General features: G+C 41.4%; 1 long non-coding RNA gene and 1 pseudogene across 1 annotated transcript; both read left to right on the forward strand.

Moving 5' to 3' along the window:
* Window positions 1-932: 932 nt before the first annotated feature.
* Window positions 933-1,311, forward strand: LOC132435378 (large ribosomal subunit protein eL31-like; annotated as a pseudogene).
* Window positions 1,312-9,442: 8,131 nt separating this feature from the next.
* Window positions 9,443-14,920, forward strand: LOC132435462 (uncharacterized). The gene is made up of 3 exons (XR_009521548.1): window positions 9,443-9,519; window positions 11,591-11,779; window positions 14,765-14,920. It is a non-coding gene; the product is annotated as an uncharacterized lncRNA (long non-coding RNA).
* The last annotated feature ends 525 nt before the right edge of the window (window positions 14,921-15,445 follow it).

A 15,445-nucleotide genomic window follows, 5' to 3' on the forward strand; every position in this document is an offset into this window, starting at 1 on the left:
TTAGGGGAAACATCAGCCATATCTCTGCAACTCTTCGTAAATCTAGAATTATTCCAAAATAAAAATTTTTTTTTTTTAAGGAATGGATGCTTGTTTCAATACAAACACCACTTGTGCGTAGCAGAAATAAGATTCCAGCTCTGGCAGGCTGTTCAAACTATCAGGGTCTGAACCAGTCTCCTCTCTTTCTTTTTTTTTAAAAAAATTATTATTATTATTACTATTTTGGCTGCACCACGCAGCATGTGGAATCTTAGTTCCCTACCAGGGATCAAGCCCATGCCCCCTGCAGTGGAAGCATGGAGTCTTAACCACTGGACCTCCACAAAAGTCCCAGTCTCCTCTTTTTCTGTTCTTGCTTCCCAGTTAAGGATCCAGTGTCCAGCCAGAGTGTGACCAAAAGGAAAAACTCAGATGAGGCAGGGCAGGCTGATCTCTAGGGCTTGCTCCCAGGGACACAACTAGTTTTCCTGTTAGGGTTTTTTTTTTTTTAATATTTAAGAATTTATTTATTTATTTGGCTGTGCTGGGTCTTAGTTGCGGCATGCGGGATATTTAGTTGCAGCATGTGAACTCTTAGTTGCAGCATGAAGGATCTAGTTCCCTGACCAGGGATCAAACCTGGGCCCCCTGCATTGGGAGCTCAGAGTCTTAGCCACTGGACAGCCAGGGAGGTCCCAGGGTTGTTTTTTTTAGTTTCTGCAGAACTGAAAGGCCTCTGGTCACTCTTATTGATTAGTCCATTTCTCTGATATATTTCTAACTCAATTATTAGTGAGCAAAAGGAGGTGGTGGTGAGGTCCACTCCTGGGTTGACTTCAAGCAGCAGGGGCTGGGGTACCCCTACTTCAGTGCTGGCTGACATCACAAATGAGCATGGAAAAGAAAACTGTGTTAAGATTATCAAGCAGTTCCAACCTGGTCTCAGCAAAATGGCTCCCACAGAGAAGGGTGGAGAGGATAAGAAGGGCTGTTCTGCCATTAACAAGGTGGTGACCAGAGAATACACCATCAATGTTCACAGGTACGTCATGGGGTGGGCTTCAAGAAGAGTGCCCCTCAGACACTCCAAGAGATTAGGAAATTGCCTCGAGAGAGGTGGGAAATCCAGGTGTGCACATTGACACCAGGCTCAGCAAAGCTGTCTGGACCAAAGGAATAAGAAATGTTCCATACGGTATCTGTGTTTGGTTGTCCAGAAAATGTAATGAGGATGAAGATACACCAAACAAGCTCTATATGGTGGTTACCTGTGTACCTGTCACCACTTTCAAAAACCTACAGACAACATGGATGAGAACCAATTGCTGATTGTCAAAATCATAAAACTGGGAAAAAAGAGAGAGAGATCACCAAGTACCCAGAGGACAATATAACCCTGTTTGTTATCTTTAGCTGGACTATCTCTCCAATATTTCTTTAGATCATGAACCAGGGCTGTTTCCCTGGTTACAAAGGCCAACTCAGTAGGACAAAGGGCACAATGGTTGTGTTATTCCAGGAATTTGTAATGGCAAATGCCAAGCTTTCACGTGAATATGTGTATGTGTCCTGAGCATTCAGAAGAGACTATTTGTAGACTTGTAGATTACTACAGCTCTCAACCACTTTGTAAACTGCTGCCTTATTTTTTCCCCTTAATAAATCATGAACATCTATTCATGTTATTAAATGTTCTTCTACAAATCTTCCACAAATGTGATCTTCTCAAAATGACTAAATAAATTAAGAGGTGCACATCAAAGGAATACTCTGCGTATTTGAAAGAATGAGGTAGTTCTCCATGTGCTAATATTGAACAATCATATTCAAGAATTAAGTATAAAAAGCCAAGGGCAGAGCAGTGTGGATAGCAAGCTACCATAAAAGAAAAAATGTATATGCATATATATTATTATATGTAATGTATATATGGAAGACTGTCTCTGGAAGGATTGAAAGGGAAACTGATATCAGTTGCCTTCAAGAAGGAAACTCAGTGGCTAGAAGACATGGGTGGAAAAAGGTTAATTTTTTTTTTTTACTGTATAGCCTTATATATCTTTTTAAAAAATTTTGTAAGACACTCATGAATTATTTAAAGGACTAATTTTTAAAAATTACAACATTATAGTTAGTGCCTGCCTAGTACATACATTAGGTTATTTCCAATTATCACTATTATATATAACGCTTCATGCCACACACCTTAGTAGCTAAATCTTTGCCTATATTCTAATTTCCTTCCAATAAATTACTGTAAGTGAACTTGCTGAATCCAAAGGTGGGAACAGTTTTAGGCTTTTGGATATGTTTTGCTAAACTCTCCAGAAATGAATGAACTTACATATTTTATTTCGCTACACCCTCACACTAACAAGAAAAAGGTTCTATTTCTTTTTACCTTGATAGGATAAAATATAATATAGATGTGTATATTTATTTATTCCATTATATTTTATACTATATATATATATACACACACACATATATGTATAATTATATGGTTTGTTTTGCTTCGTAAGGAGCGCATGGATGGTAAGATTTAAGTGCTTTCATATGGGAGTACATCTTCATAGTTTTTATCAATTATAGATTCTAGAGTCAGAATAATTTCCTCTCACAACTGTGAAGACAGGGCTCCATTACCTTGCTGGTCTTAAGTCTGACACTGTCTGACTTGGACCCTTTGTAAGTTACCAGATTTCTTTCTTCCCCTCTGGAAGCTTTTAGAGTTTGGGCTTCATATTAATCGGCTTTCACTAGATTAGGCTGCATGACAACCTCAAAATCTTAGTAGCTGACAACACCAAATGTTTATTTCCTGCTCCTGTTACTGGTCCGTGGCTGCAGTGTGGCTGCCGCAGCTCTTCTCCAGGTGGTGGATTGAGAATGGGCTCGTGCGTCTTCTCGTTCAGGGATCGAGGCTAAAGGAGTGGCTCCCATAGGGGCTATGCCCTTCTCATGGCTGAGAGCCCAGGAACAAAACGCCTGGGGGAAACTTGCAGTGCCTCTAGAATCTTCTGCTCAGAAATGGTACAGGTCACGTGTGCTCACCATGTGATGCTTAAGGCAGATCTCTGAGCCAAGCAAATCACAGGAAAGGGGGTGGTGAATAAGCCTTCTCCTTGGAATTCTCAGCTTTCTTCTAGGAAGTGTCCAGACATAAGTTCAGCTCCTTAAGTTTTGCAAAACTTTGACTCATCTAAAGCAATTTGTGGGTAATAGTCTTTACTAAGCATTGGAAGAAAATGAGAAGGCAGAGGTGGGGTATTTATAGCAGTGGCACAAAAAAGAAGTTCAAATTTGAATCTGGACATTCACGGGCATAAAAGTCCTTTGACTCCTCTCCCGCAAAGGTCTTTTTTCTCCCACTCACCCCATGCAGCAACCGTACATCTTGCTCTCCCCTCTGTCCTCCTATCTCTCCTCCTCACCCCCGCCCTCTCTTCAGTTCTTGGAATTTGGGGATTGATATTCTGGAACTTGAGCAGGAAGCAGGTGACCTGACAGAGGAAGATTAAATGTGTCTGTCTCAGTTATCTTTTGCTGCCTAACAAACCACCCCAAAACTTAGCGGCTGAAAACAGCCCTTTTATTATCTCTCCCAATTCTGTGGGTAAGCTGGAGCCCCGCAGGATGGTGATTTCCGCTGGTCTCAAGTGGGGTTCTGATGCTGCTGCAGTCAGATAGCTGTGGGGCTGGAACCTCCAAATGGCTCCACTCACATGTCTGGCTGGGAGGCTGGGCCCAGGTGGGCCTCTCTCTCCTGGTGATCTCTCCACAGAACGCCTCCAGCAGGGCAGCAGGCCTTCTACACGTTTCTCAGGCCTCCAAAATATGCAAGAGCAGAAGCTACCAGGCCTGCCTAAAGCCTAGGCCCAGAACAGGTAGGCTGTCACTTCTGCCACTTTCTGCTGGTTAAAGTGAGTCCCAGGGCCAGCCCAGGTTCAGGGTGGCAGGGAAAGCACAGAAGCATGGCTGGGGGCCACCTGTGGAGAAGAACACCACAACGCCTGAACACAGCAGCTAATAGGATTCATGCCCTTGTTAAGTGTGCTTATAAAGTAGTAATAAAAGTTAATAGCATCTAGCATTATTAAATATTAAAGTATTGATATTAAGCTGAATATTATTACTTTGTTTTTGTTTGTTGACTGAAGATTTTGATCCCTTTTATCCCTCATTTCCACCATCCTTCCCTTCCAAATAGATACAACACGATTTAGTTCCTCTGCTGGATACCTTCATACCTTTAATTGATTTTTTTAATCAATCAACTACACTCAGTTCATAAGGTGAGAGATGTTTATTGCAACATCATCTCGCCTCTCTTTACCTAACTTCTGTCTGCTGTAATTTGTAACGTTGAGGTTGATAACATCTACCATGTTCTGCAATCAGACTTGTTTTCCATGCCTCTCTGTAGACTGATTCTAAAAGTTCAAAAACAGTAGGCAGTCAGGGCAGGTCTTGGGGACCACTGCCAGAACTCGTAATTGGACTTTGAATGGGATGAGGAATCCTTCAAGTCCTCTTCTGCTGTGTCCTCAGCCCTGACTCTGCTGGCCACCTGCAGTCAATGTTTTCTAAATGAAAGAAAGGAGGGGAAGGAAAGATGGTGGGGGGAGGGGGGGGGAAATCTGTGGCAATTTTAATCCACCACACCTGCTGCGGAGAGGGTGGGAGTTCAAGGTGGGGCGATCTGACCAGGAGTACCATGGAGGACCATACCGTACTGCTCACTGTACATCTGAATAGAATGGTATGACTCCATTTCCTTTTTCCCTAAATGTTGCATGCAAAAAAAAAAAAAAAAAAAAAAAAAAAGAGTTTTACTTTCATTTGATTAATAGCTAAGTATGCATAGGATTCTGTATTAGAAATACCTTCCCCCATAGCTTTATAGGCATTGTTTCTTAGTATTCTAGCATCCAATCATGCTGACAAATTGATCAATTTGATTTTCACTTCTCTACAGATTACCTGTTTTTGCTTTTGTTTGTGAGTCTGTTTCCTCTGTTTTCTCCAAGTTTTTAGTGCTCCTCTCTTTACCTTTAGTCTTCAGAATTTTTACAATGCTGAATCTAGGTGCAGACTTGTATCCTCCCCTCCTCCCCTCCCTCCCTCCCTCCCTCCCTCCCTTCCTTCCTTGTTCTTTCATGTCTTTCCATATGTGGGCAAAGCGTGTTGATTGACAGGTTTCCTTGAAGGCGAGCAGCTGAGGAACAGGCTGGAGTTCCTAAATGCCGACATGCGGGGCTTTGTTCCATTGCATTAGAGGGACCCCTTGTGCTTTGTGTCAGGGTTGGGTGGGAGTGATAAACGCTTGTTGCCAGGTGTTTCTGCGAGGCTTCAGGGAGGCAGGTGGGCGGGGCTGGCTGCCCCACGTGCAGACGGGAATGAATACCAGTCTCTCCGGTTCCCCATCTTACTGCCTCTTTGTACCTGGCATTTCCAAGCCACTTTGCCTAGGTTCTTCAAGGCATATCCGCTTTCTCCAGAGCTGTATCCCTTCGTCCATACTCCACACTGTAACTCTTTCCACATTTCATCATTTAGCCTCTCCTTATACGTTAGCCATCTTCTGTAGACCTGTTGAAATCTCTCATCTGCTGTGGCTTCCCCTCCAGTTCTCTTTGTTATTTCAGGTTTCTTTGAAGCTACTCAAGCAGAAAGCCTGAAGTCTATCAGTTTCTCTGCTTCGAAAGCACAATGTCATATAAAAGATAAAAGGGGGACAATATCCACTATTCAAGAAACCTTTTTCTTCCTCTCCCTGTGTTCCTTTCTTGATCCCTCAAATAGCATCTATGATCTTTTGAGAGAGTGGAGGATGAGCCTGCACCTTTTCTTCCACCTTAGCTCACCCACTCTTTCTAAAGAGGAGTAATCGTCTGATGGGTGAGGTCAAGAAAAGGGTCTTGCAGCTGGACCCCTTCTCGTCTTTCTAGGGTCAGCCTGTCCTCAGCAGACCTGAATTCTCTCTCTTTAGGCTATTCTGTCAATGAGTCCAATGTTAGCGGAGAGCAGTGAAACAGCCCTGGGGTTTGTCTCCTGAGGTGTTTTCTCCATCTAGAAAAGAAAGTGATATCATTACCCATTTCTGATGGCATTACCCTTCAATTTTTATTAAACCTGTATTAAAATATTATTAAATATTTTTTATCCATTCAGAACTTAAGTGCAGAGTGCTTACAAGGAGTGTATTAGAATGATGGATGGATTTCTTGGTTTGCGGTGGGCTTGAGCCAAAAGAAGTGTGATAACTTACAAAAAAACAGAACACAAGAGTTATGCAGAGTTATCTCCAAGTGGCTCTGGGTATATTTTATTATCCACAAAATGGAAATAAGTATTTTCTGAATTCAGAAAAAGCAAAATGTCAAAACACAGTGTAACAAGGTAACTTGATGTGAGATGAACCTCAGAATGTTTTGAACTCTTAGGGGAGAGAGACTGGAAAAGAATAGACGGAACTTGGTTTAGGCTAACAAGGGCTTTTGGTGCCTCAGTGTAATTTATGACTAAATAACTCAGACATTGAGAAATATGCTGACATCACATTTATTTGCCATTGGCTTTTGCTCTCTGTTTGGGGGGGAAGAAGATTTCCCATAGAGGAAATTGATATTCCACTATTGACCATCTTTACATCAGATAAAGAAAGGCCCAAAGTGCTTTCATTATAGGGTGGAGCCGTAGAAGGGGTAAAGCAGGCCAGCAATAAAGCAAAGCAAAGTGGGCCTGGTATGGGCACTGCAGACTTATCTGCTAGGCTGCTGCCTCAGAGCAATTTCCTTCCTTTGTCCCCAGATTGTAATGTTTCATTAAAGATTGTAGCGTGGTATTGATGTACAGTGAAAAATTAGAGAACTTTCATATAGATGTGATGGAGCAGCTAAGGAAAGAACAGTCAAGGGACAATAGCCAAAGTGACTGTACTGGAGTAAAAACCTAACATCTGTAAAGAGAGACTCCAAAATCCAGTGGTTCAAACTACATTTAAGTTGACCTCTCTGTCACATAACAGTCCAAGGTGGCAGTTCCAGATTAGCGGACATCTCTGCTCCACACAGACACTCAGGGACCCGTGTTGGTGGGGACTCTGTCATCCTTTACATGTAGCTTTCAAGGTCAGTCTAGTCATCACCAATTAAGCCAAAAGGAATGGTGAGGAGGGAAAGTCCAGTGCCAGGAATTTCCTCCTAAGTAAGGGAGATGGAACTTCCCCACATCACCCTTACTCTTGTTCTATTGGTTGGAGCTTTGTCAGCACACCTAGGAGCAAGGGAGGCTGGGCAGTGTGCTCTCTGGGCAGGGATGTCCAGGCTACATCTCTTTTCTGTGGAAAAGAGGGTACTTAGATCTTGATGGGCAACCAGCGTGCTCTGCTACTGTGGTCACAGCAGAGACCAGATGATGCCTGTGGAGTAATGAGCTCAGCAAGGGGGCTGTGATGCCAAAGGGGCAGGGTGGTTGCTTGAAGATTTGACTAGAGCAGAAGACGACAAGAGAAACCTATTCAGGGACTTGCCTGAGGCAGTAAGAGCTGGGAAACACTTTAAAGGGGGTTAATTTCATGCAACGAAGTTGGTAGGGATTCATCATCCTCATTGGAATGACAAATGATTTTTTTTTTCCTTTGCTTTTATTGAGAGGCAATGTGAGAGAGTGGAAGGAACAAGGGGCTTGGGATCAGAGGCTGGGCTTAAACCTTAGTTCTACCTGCCACTTAGCAACTTCGAGGTTCGAAGTTGCTCATTTTCAGTTTCCTCATCTGCCAACTGATAAGACCCTTCCTCCTTAGCTTGCAAGATTGTTGGGAGAGTCAAGTGAAACAGGATTTTAAAGTCCTTTGTAAACAATAAAATATCATGCAAACATAAAAGGGCTTATAATAGTAATAAACTTAGTTGGTTTATCCTGCTGTGAAATGACATAATGCAAGAATCTAAGCATCAAAACCCATAGACCTTTGGCAAACTCTACTCCGCAAGTGAGTGTCCTGGATTGAATTTAGTAGTTAGTAGTTTTCATGCTGCCTCAGACCCATTTTGGAATGAGGCAAGGTTTATATAAAAATATTAACCAAGGATCATAAATCTGAAGGAACTGAGCGATAAGCCTTTTTGCTTCCCATTTTTTGCCATTTGGATATGTGACCAGAAGGTACCCAATATCTAGCAGCATTGTCTTGAGCCTACCAGAGTTTTCCTTTCGCAGGTCTTGGGTAAGGAAGGAACTTTAGAAGTGATAACTTCACCGTTCATCTTCAGCTTCTAGTGGTCATCTCTAAGAAACAGAACCTCTCTGTATATTCAATTTAAAAAAAGGCAAAAGAAAGAAGGCTCCCAAATAAACCCCAAACCAAAATGCCAGCCATAAAGAGTGAAAGAAAGAGATCAAACATTTTTCTTGAGGGGAGTTTTTCTTCAAGGGACTCTAACATCTTGAACCTGTCCCCTCAGGGACTCAAATCCTTATCAGAGGCAGCCATCAGTAAACTGTGAGAAAGGCCATTTGCCTCTGTCTCTAGACCTTTTGCACACAGTCAGGTTCGCACTCATAAGGCAGGGACCCATGGCATTTTGCTTTCCCATTTACCCTAATGAAATCCTGTTCCCAGGAAAGGAGCCGAAGCAGTCATTCTTCTTGGGATGTCACTGATTAGTAAAGCATATATTTTACTTCTTTTTAATGTTTAACAAGGCAAAACTTTAAGCCGAAGGAACAGATCTCTACTTGTGAAATTTCAGGCATCCGGCAGCTGAGTGCATATGTGTCCATTTCCCAAAAGTCTCAAAAACACTTGTTATAAATTTGTATCTTTACCAATTTGTTAAATGAAAAATGATATCCTATGTTTTTTGAAAATATTTATTTATTTTGGCTGTGCCGGGTCTTAGTTGCGGCACTCAGGATCTTCATAGTTGCGGCACTCAGGATCTTCACTGCGTCATGCAGACTTCTTAGTTGTGGCATGCATGCAGGATCTAGTTCCCCGTCCAGGGATCGAAACCGGACCCCCTGCATTGGGAGTGTGGAGTCTTACCCGCTGGACCACCAGGGAAGTCCCGATATCTTATGTTTTTAATGTGTATTTCCTTTAATTATGAGCTTTTCATATATGTTATTGCCACTTGTGTGTCTTCCTTTGAATGTTGCTCATTCCTGTCCTTTTGTAGCTGGGTGGGAAGAGTACAGGGCAGGGAGCCAAAACACCAGGGAGTCAGCCCCAAACCACACACCTCAGACCTCAGTTTCTTCAGCTGTAAAATGTGGAAGACTGTCCAGGTGACCATGATGTTCTTGAAGAGCTCTAAAATGCACAACTTACCACAGAATGACCAGTTTCTATAATTTTTGCTTAACAATAACCAATCTCATAGACAAACGTAAAACCAGAGCCAAAATCTTCTATTGCCTTTCCAGGTTTAATAAACAAATAGGGATGATTCACCTGGAGTCTGTATTTGCATCAACCAAGCCAATTTGCATCAGCCACTCAGGCCTACACCTCTTGTGGCTAATTTCAAGGTGAGTTTTTACCTGAGGCCTTTATTTGTTTGAGTTATGTTTATAGAAATTAGCTTAATAATTGCCTTTCTTAGGACTTCCCTGGTGGCGCAGTGGTTAGGAATCCGCCTGCCAATACAGGGGACACGGGTTCGATCCCTGGTCTGGGAAGATCCCACATGCCGCGGAGCAACTAAGCCCGTGCGCCACAACTACTGAGCCTGCGCTCTAGAGCACACGAGCCACAACTACGGAGCCTGCATGCCACAACTACTGAAGCCCGTGTGCCTAGAGCCCGTGCTCTGCAACAAGAGAAGCCACCACAGTAAGCCCACACAACGCAACAAAGAGGAGTCCCCGCTTGCTCCGCAACTAGAGAAAGCCCGTGCTCAGCAAAGACCCAAAGCAGCCAAAAATTAAATAAATAAATAAATTTATTTTTTAATTGCTTTTCTTAGACATTATCTACTACATTTTCCTTAACCGTGAGAATAAGGCTACACTAGATTGTATCTGCGTTGTTTAAATACTATATACAACCTTAACAGGCACACTGTGGTTCAGATGATGAATTGTTAAAATAAAACAAGTACCTGCCACTCACCTGATTCAATCCAGACACATTAATAGAAATAAGTGGTGGCTAAAATACCACAATTCTGGTTAAAAACATAATTACCTAAAGTCCTACTTTCTTTTCTTTTCCATTGTGGTTTATTACAGGATATTGAATATAGTTCCCTGTGCTATATACAGTAGGACCTTGTTGTTTATCCATCCTATATATAATAGTTTGCATCTGCTAGCCAGTCCCAAACTCCCAATCCATCTCTCCCCTGCCTACCTCCTCCTTGGCAACCACAAGTCTGTTCTCTATGTTTCTGTTTCGTAGATATGTTCATTTGTGTCATATTTTAGATTCCACATATAAGCAATATCATATTTGTCTTTCTCTTCCTGACTTACTTCGCTCAGTATGATAATCTCTAGGTCCATTCCTGTAGCTGCAAATGACATTATTCCATTCTTTTTTACAGTTGAGTAATATTCCATTTTATATATATATATATATATATATATATATATATATATATATATATGCCACACATCTTCTTTATTCATTCATCTGTCAATGGACATTTAGGTTGTTTCCATGTGGCTATTGTAAATAGTGCTGCTATGAACATAAGTGTGCATGTACCTTTCTGACTTATAGTTTTGTCCAGATATATGCCCAAGCGTAGGATTGCTGGATCATAAGGCAACTGTAGTTTTTTGAGGAACCTCCATGCTGTTTTCCATAGTGGCTGCACCAATTTACATTCCCACCAACAGTGTAGGAGGGTTCCCTCTAAAATCCTACTTTGGAGACAGGCAAATAGAAGTTCTGCACCTACATTGAGATTTTCCTAGTGTAGATTCTACCTGGTAAAGAAGTAGAGATGAAATTCTAGATGCAAAGGTCCAAAAACTCTAGACTTTTTCCAATAAACCCACACATACATAGGCATATACTATTCTCGACAGATTTTTTGCTTCCTGATTTTTGTTGTTTCTTTTGAAAGATTGCTGGAAAAATATATTACACTTGCCTGTTTTCCACAGCCTAGTCCAGAATATAACAGCCAGAGTTAGGAATGACATTAAAAATAAGGAAGTTAAATGATAATTAAAGCTCTCCAGAGCTGTGCTGTCCAGTAAAGTAGCCATAATGTGAGCCCTTGAGATGTGGCTGGTTCTAACTGAAAGGTACATAAGTGTAAAATATGCTCTGGATTTCAAATACGGTATGAAAAAAGAGAATGTAAATATCTCATGATTAATTTTTTATCAATTGCATGTTAAAATAGTATTTTGGATATATTGGGTTAAAAAAAGTTTTAGCATGTACTCCTAATATACATATACATATATACCAACTTTTAATAATACACATATAAACACCAAGCTAAATCATGTGCATTAGAAAATATTTATTTTAGTTATTGGTAGAAAAATTTTGCTCTTATGAAAAATATCATTATTAGTGATAACAATATAATTAATAAGAGCAATATAATTGAATATGCCACAATTTTTTTTTTTTTTCCAGTACGCGGGCCTCTCACTGTTGTGGCCTCTCCCGTTGCAGAGCACAGGCTCCGGACACACAGACTCAGTGGCCATGGGGTCATGGGCCTAGGCGCTCCGCGGCATGTGGAATCGTCCCGGACCGGGGCACGAACCCGCGTCCCCTGCATCGGCAGGCGGACTCTCAACCACTGCGCCACCAGGGAAGCCCGTAATTTTTTTTTAAATTTATTTTATTATTTATTTTTGGCTGCGTTGGGTCTTTGTTGCTGTGCATGGGCTTTCTTTAGTTGCGATGAGCAGGGGGCTACTCTTCGTTGTGGTGTGTGGGCTTCTCGTTGCAGTGGTTTCACTTGTTGCAGAGCACTGGCTCTAGGAGCACGGGCTTCAGTAGTTGTGGCACATGGGCTCATTAGTTGTGGCTCGTGGGCTCTAGAGCGCAGGCTCAGTAGTTGTGGCGCACGGGCTTAGTTGCTCTGCGGCCTGTGGGATCTTCCCAGACCAGGGCTCGAACCTGTGTCCCCTGCATCGGCAGGCGGACTCTCAACTACTGTGCCACCAGGGAAGCCCACAATTGTAATTTTTGATTTAGCACTTTGCAATGAAACAGTCAGAGGTCTGGTTCTCTGTTCAGTTTTTTTAAGTTTACTTAAATTCTGTCAAAGCTAAAAAAATACTTCAAAACAATATGTAGAAATATATTATTGGCTAAGTTTACTAAATCATAATACTTATTTTTCAACCCTATATAATAATTATATAAATGTTTTATTGAAATTTGGTTAAGAAAGTTTTCCATTTTCCCTAAGGTCAATCAGTTATTCTTAGAAATTAATTGGATATTGTCAAATTCTTATTTTTCACAAGTAAGTTAAAAAACCTATTGAAACTCTTCCTTTTTAAGATTTTTAAACATGTTAGAAAATTATGTTTCCAATTTTTCCATGTGTGTACATATGCAGGTTTTTATTTAAAGGTATAATATTGTTTGAGGTATTTAAAAAGCCATAAAATGACTGGGACCCACTTAAATGAGGTACCTAGAATAGACAAATTAATACAGAAGGTAGAATAGTGGTTACCAGAGGCTGGGGGAGAGGGGAATAGGGAGTTATTATTTAATGGGTACAGAGTTTCAGCTTGGGATGTTGAACAAGTTCTGGAAATAGAGAGTGGTGATGGTTGCACCACACTGTGAATGTACTTAGTGCCACTGAATTGCACGCTTAAAAATGCTTAAATGGTAAATTTTATCTTTTACCACAATAAAAAACAAAAAAGGAACAAACTACTGATACGTGAACAACGCAAACAAGAGACTTGTCATCTCAATGACATTATACATTATGTTGAGCAAAAGAATCCAGACACAGAAAGGAAAGTGCATATTGCACGATTCCATTTACATAGGTTCAAAACAAGTCTACCTATCTAACCTATGGTAATAGAAATCCTAACAGTGGTTACTTGGAGTTAGGCTGGGGTGAGTAAGATTGATTGGAAAGAGGCACAAAGGAACTTTCCAGAGGGATGAAAATGCTCTATACCTTAATTGGGTTTACACAGGTGTCAACTTAAAAAAAACACACAACCAAAAAGTTGAGAGTTATGTTTTATTATTTGGGGACATTACTGAGGACTATATAGCCCGAGAATCAGCCTCTCAGATAGTTCTGAGGAACTGTTCCAAAGAGGTAAGGGAGGAGCCAGGCTATATAGGAGTTTTTGCTGGAAAAAACAAAAGGAATGTGTAGTAGTCCAACATCAAAAGATTACCGCTAATCACAAAAAACAGACATCTCAAGTTAATGATTTTAGTGTTTTTCTATGTATAGAAAGATGCAAGAGTCTGGGCTGTCAATTATTCCTTTGATATGCATCTCAACTATCTAGAGCCCGTGTTCAGTTTATCTCCATCCTGAAATCCCCTCAGGATTCTGATTGGGGGGGTGGGGGGGTGGGGGGGCCTGCAGTGGCTGATGGCTTGATGGAGGGCATAATTCATTGTTTACCTGAATGGCAGGCAACAGTCTTTGTTTACTGAAATGACAGACAGCATTACTTGTCCACACAGGTGTATGCAATTGTCAAAACTCATGGAACTGCGCATCTAGTATTCATGCATTGCGTTCTATGAAACAATATGACAAAATAAAATAAAACCAAATTAAAATGTTTTAAACTGAAAATTTTAAAAATTTAAAAATAGGGTCTTCCCTGGTGGCGCAGTGGTTGAGAGTCCGCCTGCCGATGCAGGGGACACGGGTTCGTGCCCCGGTCCGGGAAGATCCCACATGCCGCGGAGCGGCTGGGCCCGTGAGCCATGGCCGCTGAGCCTGCGTGTCCGGAGCCTGTGCTCCGCAACAGGAGAGGCCACAACAGTGAGAGGCCTGCGTAATGCAAAAAAAAAAAAAAATTTAAAAATAGAGTTGTGAGACATTACAAAATAAAATGGTACTGAAACAGGAGGGAAGGGGGCAGGGCACAACCTTTAAAAGAATGACATTGCCCAAGGACATGACATAAACTGATTAGAACCAAATAGGTCCAAGATGGCAGACAAGTCGACTTAAGCCTCAGGATACATTCACTGTAACACACCAGCATGATAAATGACACACCCACTGGCACCATGACAGTTCCAGGGCCGACCATAAATGTCAAAAAGTGGGCAGTGGCCCAATTCCTGAAAATCCCCACCCCTTCCCCAAAATAGCTGGAATACTCCTCTTACTCATTAGCCTATGAAATTACCCACCTCTATAAAAACTGACATCCCCATACCCTGGAGCCGCTCTCTCCTCCTGAGATGGCCCACTCTGTGTCCGTGGAGTGTTTCTCTCTAAATAAATCCACTTCTTACCTATCACTTTGTCCCTCACTGAATTCTTTCTGTGATGAGACATCAAGAACCTGAGCTTCATTAAGTCCTGAGACCATGTGTGTGATCTCAGTTAAAAGACCATGGGTTCATGTTCCAATCTGGGTTTTGGCCAGGCTCAAGTCCTGGCCTGTGGGTTCAAGCCCCAGTCTGAGATGCATGGTTTCAGTACAATAAAATAACTGCTTCAAGAATTTAGGTTTTTTTAAGTAGCTAGAGCTCATCTCAGTGCTCAGGGGATGTCAACATGAAAAATCCAGAGATCTCAAGAAGAACTTAAAATATTTTCCATTGTTCTTTGTTTGTTTGCTTTAGGTATTGAGATGACTTAACATTCATCAGGAAACAACTGAAGTAGTAGAGAATGTTAATCTCAACTCCAGAGTACGGTATTCCCCCATTATCCACGGTTTTGCTTTCTGAGGTTTGTCCCCAGAGGTCAACAGTGATCTGAAAATATGAAATGGAAAATCCCAGAAATAAACAATTCATAGGTTTTAAATTGTCGGCTATTCTGAGTAGTGGGATGAAATCTCGTGCCCACCTGCTCCATCCCATCCAGGACATGAATCATCCCTTTGTCCAGTCTATCCCTGCCTGTTAGTAGCCATCTTGGTTATCAGATTGGCTGTGCGGCATCACAGTGCTTGAGTTCAAGTCACCCTTATTTTACTTAGTAATGGCCTCAAAGCACAAGAGTAGTGATGCTGGCAATTTGGATATACCATAGAGAAGCTGTGGAGTGCTTTCTTTAAGTGAAAAGATGAAAGTTCTCCAAATAATAAGGAAAGAAAAAAAAAAAACTTATCCTGGTGTTTCTAAGATCTGCAGTAAGAACTAATCTTCTATCCGTGAAATTGTGAAAAAAGAAAAGGAAAAAGGAATTCGTGCTAGTTTTGCTGTCGCACCTCAGACTTGCAAAAGTTATGGCCACAGTGCATGGTAAGTGCTTAGTTAAGAAGGAAAAGGCATTAAATTTGTACAATAAGATATTTT

The sequence above is a fragment of the Delphinus delphis genome, chromosome 12, assembly GCF_949987515.2.
Source record: "Delphinus delphis chromosome 12, mDelDel1.2, whole genome shotgun sequence".
NCBI lineage: Eukaryota > Metazoa > Chordata > Mammalia > Artiodactyla > Delphinidae > Delphinus > Delphinus delphis.